The sequence below is a fragment of the Vulpes lagopus genome, chromosome 6, assembly GCF_018345385.1.
Source record: "Vulpes lagopus strain Blue_001 chromosome 6, ASM1834538v1, whole genome shotgun sequence".
Lineage (NCBI taxonomy): Eukaryota > Metazoa > Chordata > Mammalia > Carnivora > Canidae > Vulpes > Vulpes lagopus.
This window is the reverse complement of record NC_054829.1, coordinates 65,779,706-65,803,466: the sequence shown is the minus strand read 5'-3', so window position 1 is coordinate 65,803,466 and position 23,761 is coordinate 65,779,706. Positions and strand designations below refer to the sequence as shown.

The following is a 23,761-nucleotide window of genomic DNA, read 5'->3' as shown; positions in this document are numbered from 1 at the left end:
AACTCTCTTTTCCCTGCTCCCATTTCTATGTAGCACTCTAAGGGACAAACCCCCTAGGCTGCACTGCACTGTGGGGCAGGCAACTAGTGCTCACTAAGTATTGTCAAAGGCCCAGAGAGGAAGTGAGGAGTAAATATGGGACTTGAACATCTAATAAACTCAGAAAAATATTTTTAGCTAAGGAAAAATAATTAATGAAACTCAAAGTGAAGAGAATATTTCCAACGAATTTAAGGCAAAATTACTATTTTTTTAGTGTAACAAATACAAACATTGCCATTTTATATTCTTTATATTTTATACTCTTCCTTATGATAATTATTGACTAAAGATAGTTCTGAAAATCTCTATGTTTATTCAAAATTTGAATGTAGGGTCAAGAAATAGCAGCTGAAATGGGGGCCACTATTCCCAACACTGCTATTTCCTGGTTGACTGACTTCAAACTATTAAATACTTCTTAGTTCTAAAATCAGCTGACTAAAGTGATAACACTTATGCTTCTTAAAATTGTAAAATTCTATTTTAAATAATAAAGTATGTCCTATTTGGAAAAATGTCTATTTAGATCTGCCCACTTTTTAGCTGGATTGTTTCTTTTCTTTTTCTTTTCTTTTCTTTTCTTTTCTTTTTTCTTTTTTTTTTTTTTTTTTTTTTTTTGCTACTGAATTGTACAGGTTCTTTATTTATTTTGGATATTAATCCCTTATCAGATATATGATTTGCAAGATTTTCAAATATTTTCTCCAATTCAAGATGTTGCCTTTTCATTTTACTGATAATTTCTTTTGCTGTGCAGAGCTTTTTAGTTTAATGTAATCCCATTTGTTTACTTTTGTTTTTGTTATTTCTTTTTGGAGTAAGATCCCAAAAATCATCACCAAAACTGATGCCAAGGAACTTACCTGTCTATGTTTTCTTCTAGGGGTTTTGTGGTTGTAGGCCTTATATCCAAATTTTTAATCCATTTTGAATTAATTTTCAGGTATGGTGTAACTAGTATTAGTCTGGTTTTATTCTTTTGTATGTGACTGCCTAGTTTTCCCGACACTATTAAAGAGACTGTCCTTTCCTCATTGTATATTACTGGCTTCTTTGTCAAAATTAACTGACCATATACATACACGGGCTTATTTCTGGGCTTTTTATTCTGTTCCATTGATCTGAGTGTCTGTTTTTATGTCGATATCACACAATTTTGATTATCAGATGTCTGAATTATGTTTTTTATAAAAGCAATTCAAATATTATATTCATCATCAGTGTCATGGTCCAAAATCTTTATAGTAATCAATGGTATTTGTTTTCCCTGAAACTGCCCTACTTTTGGTTTGGATCAGATTTGCCAATTGACTCTTTGTGTGTTCCTTATGTATTCCAGATATACAGTTACCCTTGATAGTTCCTTCATGCCTGTTAACTTCTCTCGTAGTTTCAAGCATGGCTACAGTTTTCCCCCATGCTGTCCTATAATAATTTCATTGGCAACTTGGGAGGGGAAGAATTAAATTTCAAGAACTTTAACTACTTCCTCTCCTACAAGGGGAGAATAGTAGCTAACATAGTATATAGAGAGATAGCTATAGGCCTTTTTGAGAAACAGACTCTGTGTATTCCTCTAGATGGAAAAGTAATGATAACGCTATTTATTAGCTTTTAAAATAATTAAGTATAAGATTCATACCTAGGAATAGGTTAGGTGTTCTATACTAATATCAATTCATTAGTTAAAAAAAAAAAGAGTAAAGTAAACCATTTTCACAGTGAAAATCATTTGTACTTTTTTTGTGAATGTTAAGGTAATATTTTATAAAAATATGTTAATAACTTTAGAATTCACTCTATCTAACAACTCTCAATCTTCCCTGAGGCAAAATTAGAAAACCTGTTTCTTAGAGACATGAACGAAATCTATGTGTCTGGGGCTTGAGGAGAGAGAAAACATAGTCACAAAAATTATTTAAAAGGGAAAGCAAATTTTGTTAAGATGAAATGCATATTCTAGAAGAAAAAAAAAGATATAAAATTTACAAGTGGAGAGCATTTGGATCTTTAATGGTTAAAATGAACCCCTAAATATTCACCATATTATAGATTCAATGGAGTCTCAAACATGTATAAAGAATCCAAAACTAAGTTAAAATAAGCAATATTAATATAGTACTAAATAAAGTATGGCCACTAAAACTTCAAAAATTATATCTAAATTTTTTTACATGTATAAAGCACATTTTAAATGTTTTAGAGATTACAAAATAAATTTTAAAAACTAGCACTGCCTCCCCACGTTTTGCCACATGATCACTGGGTCCTATGATACTACACTATAAAATTCAGCTCTAGAATATTTTCTCAGAATATTATCTACAAAGTAATTTCATGGCAAATTGTTTGTTTCTTGTCAACACTTTTTATGTACCTCTAGTGAAAATATAAAGTAAAATTTTCACATAATTAAAATATTTTATCTTTCAAAGCCATATCTGGGCCTTCTCTGAAAATAAAACTAGTCCACTTATCACGCTTCAAGCAAGTTGTCTTAATCTTTCCATTTTTAAGAGTATACATTATACATATGTATATGTAATGCAAAATTCCTGTGCAAAAAAATCAACTGTATGAAGGTATGATAATTATCTAATCAGATGCCACATATTCAGGATGATGGAATTTGTTGTACATTATAGACTGATTCAGTGTTGAAGAAAACTCAGTACTCCAGGGTAAAGGAACAGCATAATATACTGGATTCATGGTTTATGGTAGAGGAAACAAAAATGGACTTGAGTATATTATGAGTGAACATTAAACCCTATTTTACAATGGAAATGTAAATACTTCACAAAAGGCTATTTGGGATTTTTAGCATACCTGTGATGCTGTTGCTAGAGTAGTAAGTTCTTAAGGACCGGAATCAATGGCTTCAAAGCAGTTGGAAACTTACATAAGGCAAACATATAAGATTGATTTTTGCAGCAGAAATCTATATATCAAGTAGGTTCATTGGAAACAAATGATAAAATGAATATAGCTCTAGAAAGGGAGTACTTGAGATGGTGTACTATCAGCCAAGGTGACATATATTTTGAAAGACAACTGAGGTACAAAGCAATGGAAGGATAATCAATTTTTCTGACGGTGTATAGTGACTCATCTGTTGTCTTTTTAATACACTGTCAAATAAACAATGGTTATTTGTTAGTCAGTGAAATTTTTTGGACCAGTAGCAATATTGCAAGAATTGCCAATAACTGCCTTTCCAAAATGCTTAAAGTGTGGAAACCTAGCAAATCAATTTCTTCCTCTAACATGATTAATCATTAATACAATCGCACAAATACAGATCTTTTCTGATTCTTTTATAATGTAAAACATAACATAAGGGAGGATGAATTTCACTCCCAACTTAATCCTATGATCAAAATATTCTTCATTTCATAACTATAACAGAACCAAAATTTCTATAAGGCATCAATATTTATTTAGCATCTTTAAAAATTATCATCTTACTCTTAGAAAAGGATGTTTCATTGCTGATTTTTAAGGTGTATAGTGTTGTATTCTAGAAGGACATAAATTTGTGGGGCATTTTCTATCTTTATTTTCCCCCTATATTTAAATAACTAATGACAAATCATGTATAGTCAAAGAAAATGGTACACTAACTTGAGAGCAAAGTTTTTTCTTCTCTAATTAACCATTTAAAAGCAGAAATTAGAATGTTCAGCAATTGAGAATTGTAAATGCAATTGCACCATTAAACCCCCATTGTATTTTAAGCTAGCAATCTACATTCTATATGGAATGACTATTTTTTATTACAGGAGTTCCAAAGTTTTACAATTTATCAATAAGTCAATATTATAAAAATGTTCTTTATCACCTTCTGTCTAAGAGTGTAACGTCATTAAGACTTTTTTCCAGCATACTAGTTTCAAATTACAAGCCCAATTTCATGGCAAGCTTTGCTACTACTCTCACTTACCAGTAATCAAAAGCATACACCAAATTTGAGGCAAGTTACTAAAACCACTAAATATATGCATTTGTATTAAATAAACCTGAGGTGTTTATAGAAATATAAATTTATTTACAAAAGGTGACTATACTTAGGTGTTCATTTTCCCAATAGAAATCACACAAAATCATTTCTCCAAAGTTAATTCATAACTACAATGGGAAATTAGCAAAGACAACTATTTCTCAGATAATCTATAGAGTTAGAAAAGAATAATGCTATTGTAATTTTTTAAAGTTTCCCTTAACCTAACACATTTTTTAATGGCCAAAGGCTAAGCCCATTTCTTGAGAAAGTTCTTATGGGGCTCAAATTGACTTTAGAGTCTCCCAAATCACTATGAGTTCAAGTTTACTGCGGAACTGAAATATGGTAAGTTTTCCAAGTATATGAACCATGATTTTTTTTTGTTTTAACTAAAACGTGGCCTTTTAAACTTCTTACATGTGAGTGATGGTAGAAAAAATTACTATTTTTCTTTAGTTCAAAGTTTTTGAAGTAAATTTAACTATGTCACCAAATTAAAGAAAAACTACAAAATGGATTGAGTTAATAAAGATGTTTATAATTGCTGAATTCTCTCATATTCATACAGCAGTCCTCACTCTCATTAGTCCTGGCACTCACACATCACAGAAAGGAGTAAAATGAAGATTTTATTATTACATTGCAAGTTTGTGTTTATCTTCTGTCAGTCCATCATTTCTTTGCCTCGTACTACAACTAGACTCCATCTGGTGCATTTACCACCTCAATTTGAAATCTGCATTAAAATTCCAGCAATGATGAAAAACAAAGTGATTTGGTATTTCTTTTACTTCATTTTAAGCATGATGGTCATTATCAGAAATTCCTGTTTGTCAGTTTTCTTAGGCTACAAATTGATTGCCCATTACAGAAGTTCTAAATTTTTCTTGAGTTAAAAAAAAGAAGGTATGTACTTTAAAACTAAAATTCATGGTAATATAATGAGCACGCTGTTACAAGATATTTTCAAACAGTGGTTTTATGACCATCTGTTAGAACCCCAACACTGAGTTGAATGTTTTTCACTATCTAAAAATCTAAAACGACTTCTAAAAAAGACTCAAGAATTATAATGAAAGAGGCATCTCTGACTCCTAACAAGGTCAGGGCAAAACACATGAAAGAAATTTCCTAAAGTAAGGGATTATGAAAATGCAGAATTTTCTAAATGAATGAGTTTTTGGTTGGTATTCCTAATAAACACTATTGTTAAGCATCAAGTACCAATTACCTAGATACAGGAATAGCATGTTATTACATATTTAGGAAGTTGTAGTACTAAAACCAACCAATTGTATGAATTTGTTACTTGACACTGCACTGTTTGGAACCTATGTCCTGATTAAGCAGCTTGTGTGCAATAAATTGTATACCAAAAAAGAAAGAGAAAAAAAAAGAAAAAGGAAAAAAAGCCAGCCATAGATGGTTAAATTCAAGACATGCAATTCTCTATTCCCCTAGGTGGAATGAAGCACTATCTTCCACTAGGTGATATAGTGCAACAAATATCCCACCAACAAGACATCTGTTTTCCAGCTGACAATGGGCCAAAACAACACTTCAGAGTTGGGGGAAAAAATGCCTTCCTCTCAGGGAAGTGCTGACATAAATCCTAATGACCTGATACTTTTAACTACCTCCTTTTAACAACCTCTTGTACTATTCTCCAGCAAGGTCTTAAAATGAACTGAGGAAAATGCTACCCATAGCACTTAAATCAGACATGGGGCCTAATAACAGTTTTTTCTCAAGCCCCTTTTCTACTCTGTCTTCCTAATTATTGTCATCAGTGTGCACTTTTTTTTTCCTTGAAGGGAAATATTGACATTTTTGGAGTGAAATATTGAAATGGTGCATTTGTTTCATTGATGATTTTGCAGCAGCTACAGAACTACAGATTGGAAAACTTTGTGAGGAGGCCAAAAACTAAGAAGCAAATTACACAGAAGAGTAAAATAGGATGTTATAATTGATTACCAGACTTTTTTCCAATTTTCCCTACATGAGAATATAGGTGTATAAAATAAATCTTGATGTCTGGCACTGATTAAGTTTATGAGTTACCAAACAGAACTAAAACAACTCTTCATTTATACACACTGATATGTTTTTAGAAACTTCTGAACCTAAGAGTTGTTAATTTTTGTAAACATGAGCAAGCTTTAAACATTGCAGCTTCCACCTTCTCGACCAGATTAATGGGCAAACTTTAAGGATAGAAATATGATAAACATATTAAAGTAGATACATATTAAAGTAGATTTAGAAGTCCCATTAGCTTTCTGTAGCCTGTATATATCAATTTCTTATGCAATGTCCTTTAATGGTAACATCGCTATGATGGTCTTGCATTTCCAAATGTTCTGATATAATTCATATAATAAATACTGAATCTTAACTTTTTCTTTTCTTTTTTAAAATTTTTTTTTATTTATTCATGAAAGACACAGAGAGAGAGAGAGGCAGAGACATAGGCAGAGGGATAAGCAGGCTCCATGCAAGGAGCCCGATGTGGGACTCGATACTGGGACTCTGGGATCACCACACCCTGAGCCAAAGGCAGATGCTCAACCACTGAGCCACTCAGGTGTCCCATTAACCTGAACTTTTTCATGTAAAAGCTCTCACAACCCTCATCTTGCCCCAGCTTCTGGGTGTTGTAAAGATTTCTCAGTTTTTAACTGAAGTAACATTGCAGTGGTAACTAAATATTCTTGATCTCACCTACCTCAGGCTTAGGTGAACTGTTTTATTATATCTTGGTAAACTGGTCACAGCATAATACATACCTCCTATAGAAGTTAAGTTTGATCTAGGGCATTGATATCCAAGGGAGTCATATTACCATAAGACAAGTTTATTGGGATCCCTGGGTGGCGCAGCGGTTTGGCGCCTGCCTTTGGCCCAGGGCACGATCCTGGAGACCCGGGATAGAATCCCACGTCGGGCTCCCAGTGCATGGAGCCTGCTTCTCCCTCTGCCTATGTCTCTGCCTCTCTCTCTCTCTCTCTCTCTCTCTCTCTCTGTGTGTGTGTGTGTGTGTGTGACTATCATAAATAAATAAAAATTTTAAAAATTTTTTTAAAAAAGACAAGTTTATTGCTATTTATTCTTCAAAAAGAATGCTAGAATCATTATTTTAACTGTAGGTTTTAGAAATACCACAATAGGAATCAAAGTATCATTTTAAACAATTGCTTTTCAAAATATTATACTCACCATTAGAGTTTTATTCCTTATAACAACACACCAAAAAAATGCTCTTAATAGAAACCTGTTTTGGGATGTCAGAGTCTCCCCTCATAAAAGTTCCCCTTTAAGCAGTAGCCTTAAAGAAAGTCTGATATACAAACTCCTCAGACAAATCTCTTCTCAATATAGTTTCCCTTGAGAAATGAACTTTTGATTCCAAATCTCTTTATAATGATGGATATAAGGACTGAAGTGAGGGGCGCCTGGGTGGCTCAGTTGATTAAGCATCTAACTCTTGATTTTGGCTCAGGTAATGATCTCAGAATCATGATCAAGCCTGGTTGGGTTCCATGCTCAGCAGGGAGTCTGCTTGAGATTCTCTCTCTCCCTCTCCACCCCTCCCCCTAGTCACCTTCTCTCTCTCTCTCTCTCTCTCAAATAAATAAATAAATCTAAAAAAAAAAGTTGAAATAAGGAATGATTTATTTGTACTATTCCTCAACTGTCAACCTACTAAAAGGCTGCAGTTTCAAAGTGTCTTTCAGATAATCATTCAGTTTCCATCTCCTTTTAGGGAATTCGGCCTTGATTATATTTGTTATACATTTAGATCCTACAAGTTAGAACAATAAAGTGCAAAATTTCTCTCTATTCCAGTGCTCAATCTGCTGAGAGGGGAAGTGTGAAACAGGGAATATTAAATGTCTGATGTGAACTGACGCAGAAAAGAAGTAAGTAGATAATTTCCTGGAAAAATAAACATTTGTCACGGCAAAGTCATAGATATGATAAAAGGTTAGCACCCAGTACCTTTATTTTTAAAGACATGAAAGCACATCTTTCAGTTTCCATCAGTAGGAAAACAGCCTTTGAAAATGGCTAAGACAGACTTGGAAGGATCCACAATGTCCTTTGACAGATGAATGGATTAAGATACACAATGGAATATTACTCAGCTATTATAAAGGATGAATACCTACTATTTATATTGACATGGATGGAACTGGAGGGTATTATGCAGAGTCAAAGGAGTCAATCAGAGAAAGATAATTATCATATGGTTTCACTCATATGTGGAATAAAGAAATCGTGAAAGGGACCATAAGTGAAAGGGAAGAAACTGGGGAAAAATTAGAGAGGAAGACAAACCATGAAGGACTCCTAACTCTGGAGCATCCTAAATTGTATTTATGAACTTTTCCAATGGAGAAGGAACACTTTTCCTCAAGGGAAACAGAATGCCATCTCCCCCCACTCTTTCTCCACCTCTATGTTCACACTCTCTTAATGGCAACATTCTTTTTTTAAATGGTATATTTAAAAGAAAAACTTCACTAGAGTGCCTGTGTTTCTGCCTCTCTCTCTCTCTCTCTCTCTCTCTCTCTCTCTCTGTGTGTGTGTGACTATCATAAATAAATTAAAAATAAAAATAAAATAAAGAGAACAGCCGGAATGCTACAGTGAGAAGAGTCCGCGCTTCTATCAAGGTAGGAAGACAGGGAAAAAAAATAAAGTAATAAAAGGCATCCAAGGGGGAGGGGCCCCCGTGAGGAGCCAGGCTACGGCCGCCTGGGGAGAGCCCCCAGGACAGGAAGACCCCCTCCCGGAGAAGCGGGAGCTTCACCAATCTTCCCAGCCAGAAAGGCGCTTGCAGGGATTTGGAGCTGGACCCCAGGAGGGGCGGGGATGCCCTCAGGCTCCCAGGGGCACTATCAGAGGAACCTGTGCCTGAGGAGAGCGCCCACACCCCACGGCCCAGCTCCCTAAAAGGCTGCAGCGCGCACCGGGCTGGACCCGGGAGCAGCTCGGAGGCAGCTCCAATGGCAGCTCCGCACGGAGGGGGCTGCACAGCCTTGGGAGCAGCTTGCCCAGCGCTGGCCCTGGAGCCCAGGGCGCTGGGGGACACAGCCCAGGATCCATTTCTCCCCCCGGGACAGGCAAAGGCCAGGAGGGCACAGGACAGCCAGGATGCTCCTGCCCCCTCCGGGCCCGAACTCTGCAGATTGGCGCCCTCCGCCCCCGAAGCATACAGGCCCCTGCAGACTGAGAGCTGCTGTAGTTCCTGCTGGAGTCCACTCCAGGGCTGGGGAGATGGCAGCCGCCACTGTTGTTCCTCCTGGTGCCACCTTGTACCTGGGACTGAGCAGGGGCTTCACAAGATAAACAGTCCCCACTGAGCCATACACTTGTCAGGGGGCTGGGCAGCTCCCCAGGTGCACACACTCAAGAATCAGCACAGCAGGCCCCTACCCCAGAAGACCAGCTGGAAGGACAGGGAAAATCAAGTTATTGACCAAGCAGCACTGGAAAGTTCCAGGGGGAAGTTGAGGGACTTACAGTATATAGAATCAGAGGATACTACCCCTTCTTTTTGTTTTCTGTTTGCTCCCCCCACTGCCCCCCCTTTTATTCTTCTCTTTTCTTTCTTCTTTTTTTTTTTTTCTTTTTCTTTTCTTTTTTCTCTTCTCTTTTTGTCCTTTTCCCAAAACAACTTGTTTTTGGCCACTCTGCACTGAGAAAAATGACTAGAAGGAAAAACTCACCTCAAAAGAAAGAATCAGAAACAGTACTATCTCCCAGGGAGTTACAAAATTTGGATTCCAATTCAATGTCAGAAAGCCAATTCAGAAGCACTATTATACAGCTACTGGTGGCTCTAGAAAAAAAGCATAAAGGACTCAAGAGACTTCATGACTGCAGAATTTAGATCTAATCAGGCAGAAATTAAAAATCAATTAAATGAGATGCAATCCAAACTAGAGGTCCTAACAATGAGTGTTAACGAGGTAGAACAAGTGAGTGACATAGAAGACAAGTTGATGGCAAAGAAGGAAACTGAGTAAAAAACAGAAAAACAATTAAGAGATCATGAGGATAGATTAAGGGAATTAAATGACAGTGTCAGAAAGAAAAATCTATATTTAATTGGGGTTCCTGAGGGTGCCGAAAGGGACAGAGGGCCAGAATATGTATTTGAACAAATCATAGCTGAAAACTTTCCTAATCTGGGAAGGGAAACAGGCATTCAGATCCAGGAAATAGAGAGATCCCCTGCTAAAATCAATAAAAACCGTTCAACACCTTGACATTTAATAGTGAAGCTTGCAAATTCCAAAGATAAAGAGAAGATCCTTAAAGCAGCAAGAGATAAGAAATCTCTAACTTTTATGAGGAAAAATATTAGATTAACAGCAGACCTCTCCACAGAGACCTGGCAGGCCAGAAAGGGCTGCCAGGATATATTCAGGGTCCTAAATGAGAAGAACATGCAACCAAGAATACTTTATCCAGCAAGGCTCCCATTCAGAATAGAAGGAGAGAAAAAGAGCTTCCAAGATAGGCAGAAACTGAAAGAATATGTGACCACGAAGCCAGCTCTGCAAGAAATTCTAAGGGAAATTCTGTAATAAAGGAAGTCCAATGGAACAATCCACAAAAACAAGGACTGAATAGATATCATGATGACACTAAATTCATATCTTTCAATAGTAACTCTGAATGTGAATGGGCTCAATGATCCTGTCAAAAGGCGCAGGGTTTCAGACTGGATAAAAAAGCAAGACCCATCTATTTGCTGACTACAAGAGACTCATTTTAGACATAAGAGCACCTGCAGCCTGAAAATAAAAGGTTGGAGAACCATGTACCATTCAAATCGTCCTCAAAAGAAAGCAGGGGTAGCCATCCTTATATCAGATAAAGTTTATCCCGAAGACTGTAGTGAGAGATGAAGAGGGACACTATATCATACTTAAAGAATCTATCCAACAAGAGGACCTAACAATCATCAATATTTATACTCCGAATGTGGGAGCTGCCAATTATATCAATCAATTAATAACCAAAGTTAAGACATACTTAGATAATAGTACACCTATACTTGGTGACTTGAAATTAGATCTTTCTACAATCGACAGGTCTTCTAAGTACAACGTCTCCAAAGAAACAAGAGGTTTAAATGATACACTGGACCAGATGGATTTCACAGATATTTACAGAACTTTACATCCAAACTCAACTGAATACACATTCTTCTCAAGTGCACATGGGACTTTCTCCAGAATAGACCACATACTGGGTCACAAATCAGGTCTTAACCGATACCAAAAGATGGGGATGGTCCCCGGCATATTTTCAGACCATAATGCTTTGAAATTAGAACTAAATCACAAGAAGAAGTTTGGAAGGACCTCAACACGTGGAGGTTAAGGACCATCCTGCTAAAAGATGAAAGGGTCAACCATGGAATTAGAGAATTAAAAATATTCATGGAAACTAATGAGAATGAAGATACAACCATTCAAAACCTTTGGGATACAGCAAAAGCAGTCCTGAGGGGGAAATACATTGCAATACAAGCATCCATCCAAAAACTGGAAAGAACTCAAATACAAAAGCTCACCTTGCACCTAAAGGACCTGGAGAATAAAACAGCAAATAGATCCTACACCCAGCAGAAGAAGAGAGTTAATAAAGATTCTAGCAGAACTCAATGAAATAGAGACCAGAAGAACTGTGGAACAGATCAACAGAACCAGGAGTTGGTTCTTTGAAAGAATTAATAAGATAGATAAACCATTAGCCAGCCTTATTAAAAAGAAAAAAGACTCAAATTAATAAAATCATGAATGAGAAAGGAGAGATCACCACCAACACCAAGGAAATACAAACGATTTTAAAAACATATTATGAGCAGCTATATGCCAATAAATTAGGTAATCTGGAAGAAATGGATGCATTCCTGGAAAACCACAAACTACCAAAATTGGAACAGGAAGAAATAGAAAACGTGAACAGGCCAATAACCAGGGAGGAAATTGAAGCAGTCATCAAAAATCTCCTAAGACACAAAAATCCAGGGCCAGATGGCTTCCCTGGGGAGTTCTATCAAACGTTTAAAGAAGAAACCATACCTATTCTACTAAAGCTGTTCGGAAAGATAGAAAGAGATGGAGTACTTCCAAACTCTATGAGGCCTGCATCACCTTAATTCCAAAACCAAAGACCCCACCAAAAAGGAGAATTATAGACCAATATCCCTGATGAAAATGGATGCAAAAATTCTCAACAAGATACTATCCAATAGGAGTCAACAATACACTAAGAAGATTATTCGCCATGACCAAGTGGGATTTATCCCCGGGATGCAAGGCTCGTTCAACACTAGTAAAACAATCAATGTGATTGATCATATCAGCAAGAGAAAAACCAAGAACCATATGATCCTCTCAATAGATGCAGAGAAAGCATTTGACAAAATACAGCATCCATTCCTGATCAAAACTCTTCAGAGTGTTGGGATAGAGGGAACTTTCCTTCACATCTTAAAAGCCATCTACGAAAAGCCCACAGCAAATATCATTCTCAGTGGGGAAGCACTGGGAGCCTTTCCCCTAAGATCAGGAACAAGACAGGGATGTCCACTCTCACCACTGCTATTCAACATAGTTCTGGAAGTCCTAGCCTCAGCAATCAGACAACAAAAAGAGATAAAAGGCATTCAAATTGGCAAAGAAGAAATCAAACTCTCCCTCTTCGCAGATGACATGATACTCTACATAGAAAACCCAAAAGCCTCCACCCCAAGATTGCTAGAACTCATACAGCAATTTGGCAGTGTGGTAGGATACAAAATCAATGCCCAGAAGTCAGTGGCATTTCTATACACTAACATATTCTCTGAGAGCTCTAAACTGTATTTTTACCTGTAGGAATTCCAATCTGTATTGGGTCGACATTGGCTTAGGCGTACGTGCTGGCCGGCCGTGGACGGGGGTCTTGGGAGACGTCCCTTGCCCCCGCCTGGAGGATGAGGTCCTCATCTGCAAGCAGGGCGGACAGCCAGCCCTTCAGTTTACTTTCTGTTTTGTCTCCACGGCCGCACTGGAATGCTCATCTGTGTTACTGTGCTTTTGTTAACTGTCATAACTGTGCTTGGTGTGGACGGGGGACACAATGGGGCAGACACAAACCACTCCCCTGTCTCTTATGCTCTCCCACTTCTCAGACGTTAGGGAAAGAGCTCATAATCTGAGCACAGACATACGGAGAGGGAAATTTCAGACTTACTCCATGTCAGAATGGCCAACCTTTGACGTGGGATGGCCCCAAGAAGGAACTTTCCACCTACCTATTATCTTACAGGTTAAGGCTGTGATCTTCAGGGACAAACCAGACGGCCACCCTGACCAGGTGCCCTACATCCTGGCCTGGAAGGACATGATCAAGAATCCCCTCCTTGGCTAAAACCATTTTTGTCCCCCAAAGCAGAACCTACCAAGGTTCTAGCCCTGCGAAAGGCCGAGAAGGAGACTGATTCTAAGACCAAAATGCCCCTTTATCCGATCTTCCAGGATTCCTCCCCGGAAGACCTGATTCTCCGCCGCCCTACCAGGCACCCCTCCCCCTTCCGCCCCTCCATTGGAGGCACCAGAGGCTGCAGAAGGGGCGCCCCCCTCCCTGACGAGGGAGTCCCTGTGTGCAGGCCAGCAGCGGGGACACACGGACAGGCCCACCGGGCAGCCCCACTAACAAAAGTGGGGCCAGCGGACTCCACCGCCCTTCCCCTCCGGGCCATGGGGCCCCCTGACAAGACTGACAGACAGCTAATGTTATATTGGCCATTCTCCACCAGTGATTTATATAATTGGAAAACCCAGAATGCAAAGTTCTCTGATAATCCAAAAGATCTAATCAGGCTTTTAGATACTGTTCTCTTTACCCACCAGCTTACTTGGGATGACTGCCAACAGCTCTTGCAGGTTCTCTCCACCACCAAAGAGAGAGAATGAATTCAAGTGGAAGCCTGGAAGTCTGTACTGGGAAAGGACAGACAGCTGACTCAAAAACAGACTGACAGACCTCATAATCACTGCCTTCCTCTTATCCTGCCCTCCCTGGGACTACAATTCGGCTGAAGGTAAGAAGAGACTCCAGGTCCACCTCCAGACTCTAAGAGCAGGTCTCCAGGCTGCTGCGCATAAGCTGACCAATCTGGCCAAGGTATATGATGTAAGACAGGGTAAGGATGAGAGTCCAGCAGCCTTCTTAGAGAGAGTCATAGAGGCTTTTATGCAGTACACCCCTATGAACCCAGAAGCCCCAGAAACAAAGGCCACAATTATCATGGTTTTTGTTAACCAGGCCACTCCAGACATTAAAAAGAAATTGCAAAGAGTAGAGAGACTAGGAGAGAAGAGCTTGCAGGATTTAGTAATAGCAGCAGAAAGAGTCTATAATAATAGAGAAAGTCTGGAAGAGCAACAGACCAAACTAAGTGACCGACAGACCCAAAACCTGGCCAAGATCCTGCTGGCCACAACCATGGACAACCTACAGGAAAAACGGAGGCACCTCAAGAAGCTGGCTTCAGGGACAGGTAAGGAGGATGGCCCTGGTCCCTGTTGGGAGTGCCCTAAACTAAACAAAAACCAATGTGCTTATTGCAAAGAAGAAGGCCACTGGGTAAAAGACTGCTCTAACAAAAATCTAAGGCCCCTATGAAGATCTTGGAGATGGAGGACCTAGACGACTAGGGGAGTCGGGGTTCAGCACACCTCCCCGAGCCCAAGGTAACTCTCAGAGTGGAGGGGCAACCCGTTGAATTCCTAGTGGACACTGGGACACAACATTCGATTTTATTACACCACCAGGGGAAATTGGCAAGCAAGACTTCATGGGTGCAAGGGGCCATGGGCACCAAAGAGTACTCATGGACTACCCGAAGAACTGTGGATCTCGGCATGGGCCAGGTATCCCACTCCTTCATGGTCATCCCTGAGTGTCCCTACGCATTATTAAGTCGGGATTTGCTCACCAAGATGGGGGCACAAATTTGCTTCCATCCCAAAGGAGCAAAAATCCTAAACAAGGAGGGGCACCCAATTCAGGTGCTTGTCCTGAATTTAGAGGATGAATATCATCTCCACCAAATGCCCTCAGCCCCAATGACTGACATTGACCATTGGCTACAGGATTTTCCCCCAGCATGGGCAGAAACTGGGGGAATTGGGCTGGCCCGGCACCGACCAGCCATATACATAGAACTAAAGCCGGGGGTAGACCCTGTCAGGGTCCGCCAATACCCCATGCCTGTCGTAGCACGTAGGGGAATCACACCCCACAAATGGCGACTACTGGACTCGGGCATATTGAGGCCTTGCCAATCGGCATGGAACACTCCCTTGTTGCTGGTACGGAAACCACACTGTAATGATTATAAGCCAGTCCAGGACTTAAGGGAAGTCAGCCGGTCAGTAGAGGATATGCACCCTAGAGTCCCAAACCCATACACCCTCCTCTCCACCTTGCCTCCAGACAAAAGTTGGGATACGGTATTAGATTTAAAAGACGCCTTTTTCAGCCTGCCTTTAGCACCCAAGAGCCAAGACCTCTTCACCTTTAAATGGATGGACCCGGGGATCCCTGGGTGGCGCAGCGGTTTGGCGCCTGCCTCTGGCCCAGGGCGCGATCCTGGAGACCCGGGATCGAATCCCACATCGGGCTCCCAGTGCATGGAGCCTGCTTCTCCCTCTGCCTGTGTCTCTGCCTCTCTCTCTCTCTCTCTCTCTCTCTCTCTATGTGACTTATTATAAATAAATAAAAAAAATTGAAAAAAAAATAAATGGATGGACCCTGAGAAAGGCATCAATGGCCAGCTCACCTGGACTCGACTATTACAAGGATTCAAAAATTCACCGACCATCTTCGATGAGGCCTTACACGAAGACTTGGGTGAGTTCTGTTCTGAGCACCCTCATTTGACCTTATTGCAATATGTAGATGATATCCTGTTGGTGGCAGAGCACCAGGACACATGCTGGCGAGGCACTAGGGACTTGCTCCAGACAATAGCGGCTCTAGGATACCGGGCCTCAACTAAAAAAGGCCAGATGTGCAGAGCAGAGGTGAGCTACCTTGGGTACAAATTAAAGGATGGACAAAGATGGTTGACGGATGCGCGGAAGGAAACTGTCCTAAGGATCCCACAGCCACAAACCGTCCACCAGGTATGTGAATTCTTGGGGTCAGCAGGATTCTGTCAATTATGGATTCTGGGTTTTGCTAAGATGGCCAGACCTCTCTATGAGGCCACCAGGCACCAGCAAAATTTTGAATGGACAGAGGCCATGAACAGAGACTTTAATGACCTTAAACAGGCCCTGCTGTCTGCCCCAGCTCTCGGGTTGCCTGGCCTAACCAAGCCCTTCTACCTATATGTGGATGAGAAAGACGGGGTGGCAAAAGGGGTCCTTGTCCAGTAATTAGGTCCCTAGAAGAGACCCATAGCCTATCTCTCCAAAAAGCTGGACACGGTGGCCGCTGGATGGCCCCCATGCTTAAAAATTATTGCTGCGCAGCCACTATGGTCAAGGATGCAGACAAGCCAGCCATGGGACCAGAACTGCATGTTACCACCCCACATGCTATTGAAGGGGCACTCAAACAGCCCCAGACCACTGGATCTGCAATGCCCGTCTGACCCATTATCAGGGCCTGCTGCTAAACCCCACCAGAATTGTATTCAAGCCACCAACAACCCCGAATCTGGCAACACTATTCCCTAACCCAGACTGGGACCCCCCTCTGCATGACTGTCAAGAAATTTTGGTGTAGGTGCATGGAATCAGAGCTGATCTCCAGGACCAGCCACTGCCAAATGCAGACGCCACCTGGTACATGGATGGCAGCAGTTTTGTCTGAGAAGGAGTCAGATACATGGGGGCAGCCGTAACCATGGAGACGGAGACCGTCTGGGCGGAGCCATTGGTGGTGGGAACCTGGGCTCAACGGGCAGAACTGACCGCACTGGCCAAGGTGCTGACCATGGGGGAAGGTAAATGAATAAACATCTACCCCGCCAGCAGGTCCGCCCTCGCCTCCGCTCACATCCACAGAGCCCTTCACAGGGAGAGGGGGCTCCTGACAGCAGAGGGAAGGACTGTTCAAAACAAAACGGAGATTCTTGAACTCCCGAGGGCCTCTGGCTGCCCAAGGCCCTGGCCCTCATCCACGGTCCGGGGCACCAGAAGGCAGACATTCCAATAGCCAGGGGAAACCGGCGAGCTGACTTAAAAGCAAAGAAGGTGGCCCTTTTGGTGACCCAGGTCTTAGCAACCACGTGACCCAATCCGGGGGCACCGACCCTGCCGGACACCCCAACTATACTGATGCTGACTTACACTGGATCAAATGCTTGCCTGTGACCCAGTGCTTGTGTGGCTGGTGGAGGGCCGCAGACTCCAGCATCACCCTGCCAGGGGGACTGGGACGACGAGGCCTATCCAGAATGCATCGGAGTACTCACATGGGGACAAGGAAGATGGAAGACCTCATACGACATGCAAAGATCACTATTAAAGACTCTCAAGCAAAGATCGAGCAGATTGTGGTGAGCTGCCACCCATGCCAGTTAACTAATGCCACCACCCATGGATCTAACCTGGGCACCCGGCTCTGAGGGGACCGCCCAGGAGCCTACTGGGAAGTGGACTTCACTGAGGTAAAACCTAGAAAATATGGATACAGGTATTTACTAGTGTCTGTAGATATTTTTCAGGATGGACAGAGGCATTTCCCACCAAACATGAAACAGCACAGACCGTGACCAAGAAATCCTGGAAGACATCTTACCGAGGTATGGTTTTCCTGTTAAGATTGGATCAGACAACGGCCCAGGATTCATCTCTAAGGTAACACGGGGAGTGGCACTAGTACTTGGGGCAGATTGGAAATGACATTGTGGGTATAGGCCCCAGAGCTCAGGACAGGTAGAGAGGATGAACAGAACATTAAGGGAGACCTTAACTAAATTAGCCCTGGAGACTGGCAGGGACTGGGTGACTCTCCTCCCCTTCGCCCTATATAGGGTGAGGAACTCCCCACATAAGATGGGACTGACACCCTATAAGATCATGTTCGGTATTCCTCCACCTATTATCCCCAATTCAAAACCTAAAGTGCTTGCTGAGTTTGATGATCACCAACTCCTTTTCTCCCTCCAAATGTTACAACGAACCCATGAGCAGGTGTGGCCTAAGCTGAGGGCCCTTTATGAGACTGGGCCACCCCCGGACTCCCATCAATATCGGCCGGGTGACTGGGTGTACATGCGGAGATACCAACACCAGACACTTCAACCTCGCTAGAAGGGACCCTACATCATGACCCTGACCACTCCCACCGCTCTCAAGGTCGACGGGATTACTCCCTGGGTCCACTACACCCACGTCCCGCCAGCTGACCCTCATGCGTTTCTCAAGGACTTTGTTCCAGAACTCCCCAGTCTGAGGCTGTCCTTCAAAACAGGAGGGGATTAGTGTTGTGCCCAAGATTGCGAATCCGAGAAACTACCAAGGAGCCAACACCGATGCAAGCGCACGAGGGTTTATTAGCAAGCTCGAGCTTGGGTCCAAGTTTACCCAACACAGCGGAGCAGGGACTTGGACCCCGAAGTGGGTTACAGCTGGGTTTTTTATAGGCTGGTCCAGGGGATTTTCAGAAGGGGTGGAGGAATTTCTCAAGTTCTGTTTACATTCTGATACGGGGCTTTCAAGGGCATTAAGCTCTGTTCTCATTCTAATATGGGACTTTCTACCACAGGTATGGGCCCTGTTGTCTTTCTGATATGGGATTCTCTGCCCAGGGCAATTCTGAGCTCTGTTGTCTTTCTGATATGGGATTCCCTGCCGGGGACATTGAGGACATTCTGCAGTTTTTCCTGTAAAGTTCAGCTCTTATTCACAGGGACCTAAGATGTCTGTACTTGTGCTAATGCTAAACTTTATGTGGGATGGCCTTAATTTTTCAAGGCCTCCACAATTAGACTTAGTCTTCTTACAACAAGGGGGGCGGTTATGTGCTGCCTTAAACGGGGAATGTTGCTTCTTCACTGACCACTCAGGAATAGTCCGAGAATCTATGGCAAAAGTCAGAAGGTTTGGCTAGACATAAACGGGAATGAGAAGAGCAACAAGGTTGGTTCCAATCCTGGTTTAATCATTCCCCCTGGCTCACTCTGGGACCAACCTGGACCCATGATTGGGTCCTTTCTTAGGTTCCTCTGAGAGGGGGAAATGTGGGGCTGAGAAAATTAAGGCCATTCCACCTCAAGTTCAGCATTAGCACAAGTACAGCTACCTAAGGCTGTACCCCTGTGAATAAGAGCTGAACTTTACCCTACTTTGGTTACAGGAAAAACCGCCTAGTGCCCTTGAAAGCCCCATATCAGAATGAGAACAGAGCTTAACACCCGTGGCAGGAAGTCCCATATCGGAATGAAAACAGAACTTAAGAAATTCCTCCACCCCTTCTGGCAATCCCCTAGACCAGCCCATAAAAGCCCAGCTGTAACCCACCTTGGGGTCCAAGTCCCTGCTCTGCTGTGTTGGGTATACTTGGACCCAAGCTCAAGCTTGTTAATAAACCCTCATGTACTTGCATCGGTGTTGGCTCCTTGGTGGTTTCTCAGATTCACAATCTTGGGCACAAAAATACGTTAAGAGCTATAATATGAAAAAAATCTTCAGACAAATTGCAAAAATGGAACCAAAGGGGGAAAATAAATACAATAAATGGGTAAATGAAACAATGAGGCAAAACAGGAGAGAAAATTCGAATGTTCCAATACAGGAAAAGACAATATTCTTGAATATCCCATTTATCAGGAAAATATAAATTAAGTAGCAATAAGAAATATTTTCACATATTAGCCTCACTAAAGTAGCAAAATGTATTCATATATATTATGTGGAATGTGGAGAAAGCAAACTCATTATTCAAGAAAATATGAATTATTAGTACCTCTATCAAAAGCAATCTAGAAATATCTTTTAAAATTAAAAATGCAGAAACCATTGACCCATCAAATTCACTCTTGAGAATGTATTCCATACTAACAAATCATTTTAAAAAATGGGGTAAATACATACAACAATGAAACTTATTTTCTTTCATTTTTCTTTCTTTCTTTCTTTCATTTCAAGTTTTTATTAAATTCAGATTAGTTAACATATAGTGTAATACTAGTTACATTTAACACCCAGGGCTTATTCCAACAAGTGCCCTCCTTAATATCCATTTAAGCCATCTCCTCATTCACTTCCCATCCAGCAACTTTCAGTTTGTTCCCCATAGTTAGGATTCTGTTTTTTAGTTTGTCTCTCTCTCTTTTTCCCCTTTGCTAATTTGTTTTGTTTCTTAAATTCCACATGAGTGAAATCATATGGAATTTGTCTTTCTCTGACTTATTTTACTTTGCATAATTTACATCCTTGCAAATGGCAAGATTTAATTCTTTTTTTACAGCTAAGTAAAGATGTAATATATATATATATGTATATGTGTATATATATATATATATATATACATCACATCTTCCTTATCTATTCATCAGACAGTGGGCATTTGGGCTCTTTTCATAATTTGGCTATTGTTAATAATACTGCTATAAATATTGGGGTGCATGTATCCCTTTGTATCAGTAGTTTTGTATCCTTTGTGTGAATCCCTATGAAGTTTTTTTTTTATATATAGTGGGAAAAACAACTGAATATAAAGTAAATACTATCCATTGGAAGTAGTTGATTAATTATATTCATACCATGAAATATTTTATAGCCATTGAAAGAATGAATTATACCTAGATTAAATGATTTAGAGAATTTTTCATAAGATACTATTGAGAGAAAAGAACATAATACAGAAACTGAAATATCTCATTTTTGTCAAACAATAATAACAAATCTTCTATGTATATAAAAATTTATGGAGGAAAGTAAAAACTCAAAACGTGTTTTAAATATTTGGTTTCTGGGATTGGGATGTTGATAGAGAATGTGGTAAGATTAAATTAAAAAATCTAAAATACAAAATTACATAAAATAAATATACCTCTACAAAAATAATTCTTACTTTGTCACATTCAGACATTTATTAAAAAGTTGATCACATAAGTAAAAAATAAAAATATCAAGTAAGAAAGATGGAATGGGTGGTTGAAAATCTTATCTTTACTGTCTTATCAAATTATACCTTATCTCTGAGTGAAGAGGCTATGCTCTTCCTGCTTTATCTTTCCATTTGGAAGAAGAGAGACCACATTCAGTCATTTTTCTTCAAGGCACCCTAAACAGTCCTTTATACACAAATCTCTGTTCTTGAATATATTGTAAGACCAAATTCACCCAGTAATATGTATTGAATGATGAATCAGTAGGCATAGCTTTAGGCCTTGAGAAAATAGAAATAAGGATACATTAGAATAAAATAAAATAATTACATCTTCTAAATAGATAGAATAAAATAAATACAAATGAAAAAATGAATGACTCATGGAGAATCCGGAGGAAATAAAATAAAAACAAATGGAAAAAATAAAATTATAAAAAGACTTTAGAAAAGATGGCAGATACGGAAAATGTGAATGAAAAAGTTGCCTATACTATAGAAAAAATTAAAACAAAAAGAAGAGAAAAATATCCTAAAATATAAGAAGAAAACTGTTAAAACAAACACTTAAGTCTGTCAAAGGAAATGTTATGACACTGGAAAAATTAGCGCAAAATAATCAATATCAAGCTCTAGCACACTGAAGTTCCAGAAATATATGAGCATCCAAATCGAAGCATTAAATCACTTACAAGGACTGGAGAGAGAAAGAGATCATATTGTCTCAAGAATTTTCCAAAGAAGTCTTTAAGGCCAGAAGACAGGAATCAAGGCCAGTGCAGGAATGCCTGCACATTCTGAGGATGAGGCTATAATCCAAAGATGTAATATACTGCCAAATAATGTTGCGATTATAAAAAGAGCAAAAAAGACAGCCATGAGAACATGAGAACTGCAGAAGTATGTCATTTTATAAAACACAAACAAACAAAACAGTCAAAAACATTTGTAGAAATCTAGTCAAATAAAAAAGAAATCAATATAAAGAATGCAGGAGTGGAGAGACTGCTTCTAAAGAATTAGAGACAAAAAAAATAAATAAGGTTAAGAATTGGTTTATATCTATGGTCAAATGAAGTCAAGTTAACTGTGATAATTATGGTTTTATAGCCAAAGGCAAGCAACAGAAAAACTCTTAAAGGAGACTTCATATGTTATGAGAATTTTACTGGAATATTTTGTTTGCACCTGCTCTAGGCTAATGCTAGCCCAGGCACTGTGACTCAGAAAATCATATTGGGGTCTTAGGATGTCTAGTCACACCATGTTAGGTTGCTTTCCTACTGGACTCAAATTAACTATAATCTGTTCTCTGTAAGATATATATAAATATATGTATAAAAGAAGGGAAGATATATATAAAAACATGGGAAGATCTAAGTGTTACACTCCAGTGAAATAACACTTATGTACCACTGTGAAGTGAATGAACTAAGCAGTTTTAATGTCCAAGCTCTAGAAGCTATTAATAGGAGTACAGTGATAGAGAGCAGTGGTAATATATTACCTTCCCTCTTTTCCCTACCTTGTTCCCAAGGTAAGACACAATGCTGATTGAATGTCTGCTACTCTCACAGTTTGGTTGTGGCAAAAAGAAAGAAAGGGAGAGAGAGAGAGAGAGAGAGAGAGAGAGAGAGAAGAAGGAAAGAAAGAAAGAAAGAAAAGAAAGAAAGAAAGAAAGAAAGAAAGAAAGAAAGAAAGAAAGAAAGAAAGAAAGAAAGAAAAAGAAAAAGAAAGAGGGCAGCCCCGGTGGCTCAGCGGTTTAGCGCCGCCTGCAGCCCAGGGTGTGATCCTGGAGACGCTGGATGGAGTCCCACATCAGGCTCCCTGCATGAAGCCTGCTTCTCCCTCTGCCTGTGTCTCTACCTCTCTCTCTCTCTCTCTCTCTCTCTCTCTCTCTCTCTCTCTCCTCTCTGTGTATTCTCATGAATAAATAAATAAAATATTTTAAAAAAGAAAGAAAGAGAGAAAGGAAGGAAATAAAGAAGGAGAAAGAAAAAAAGAAAGAAGAAAGAAAGGAAGAAAGGAAAGAAAGAAGAAAGAAAGAAAGAAAGAAAGAAAGAAAGAAAGAAAAGAAAGAAAGAAAAAGAAAGAAAGAAAATAAAAACAAACAAAAAACGGATAGTTTTGATTCCTCAATATTTCCTATTTTGCTGGGTAAAATCAAGGAATAGATAACAATAAACCAAAAGGCAGAATAATATTCAGGGTGGTCTATGAATTTTTGAGGAGGAATAGAAGAAGCATGTTGTATGTCTAAAAAACATCCTTTAAAAGATGTGTAATGAGCGGGTAATAAAAATTACTTCCAAAAAAGAAACATAGATTATGGGTGCCTGGATGGTATAGTCAGTTACGTGTCTGACTTAGTTTCAGCTCAGGTTGTGATCTCAGGGTTGTGAGATCACTCTGGACTCCATTCTCAGTATGAAGTCTCCTTGGACTTTTCTCTCCTTCCCCCTCTGCCCCTCCCCATCACACTCTATCTCTAGAACAAGTAAATACATCTTTACTTTAAAAAAAAAAAAAAACAATTATACATTGTTTATAAGAAAAACATTTCACTTTTTAAATTAA

At 39.9% G+C, this 23,761-nt stretch overlaps 1 pseudogene; it reads left to right on the top strand.

The window, feature by feature from the left end:
* The first annotated feature begins 12,355 nt into the window (after positions 1–12,355).
* Positions 12,356–18,555, top strand: LOC121492576 (annotated as a pseudogene).
* The last annotated feature ends 5,206 nt before the right edge of the window (positions 18,556–23,761 follow it).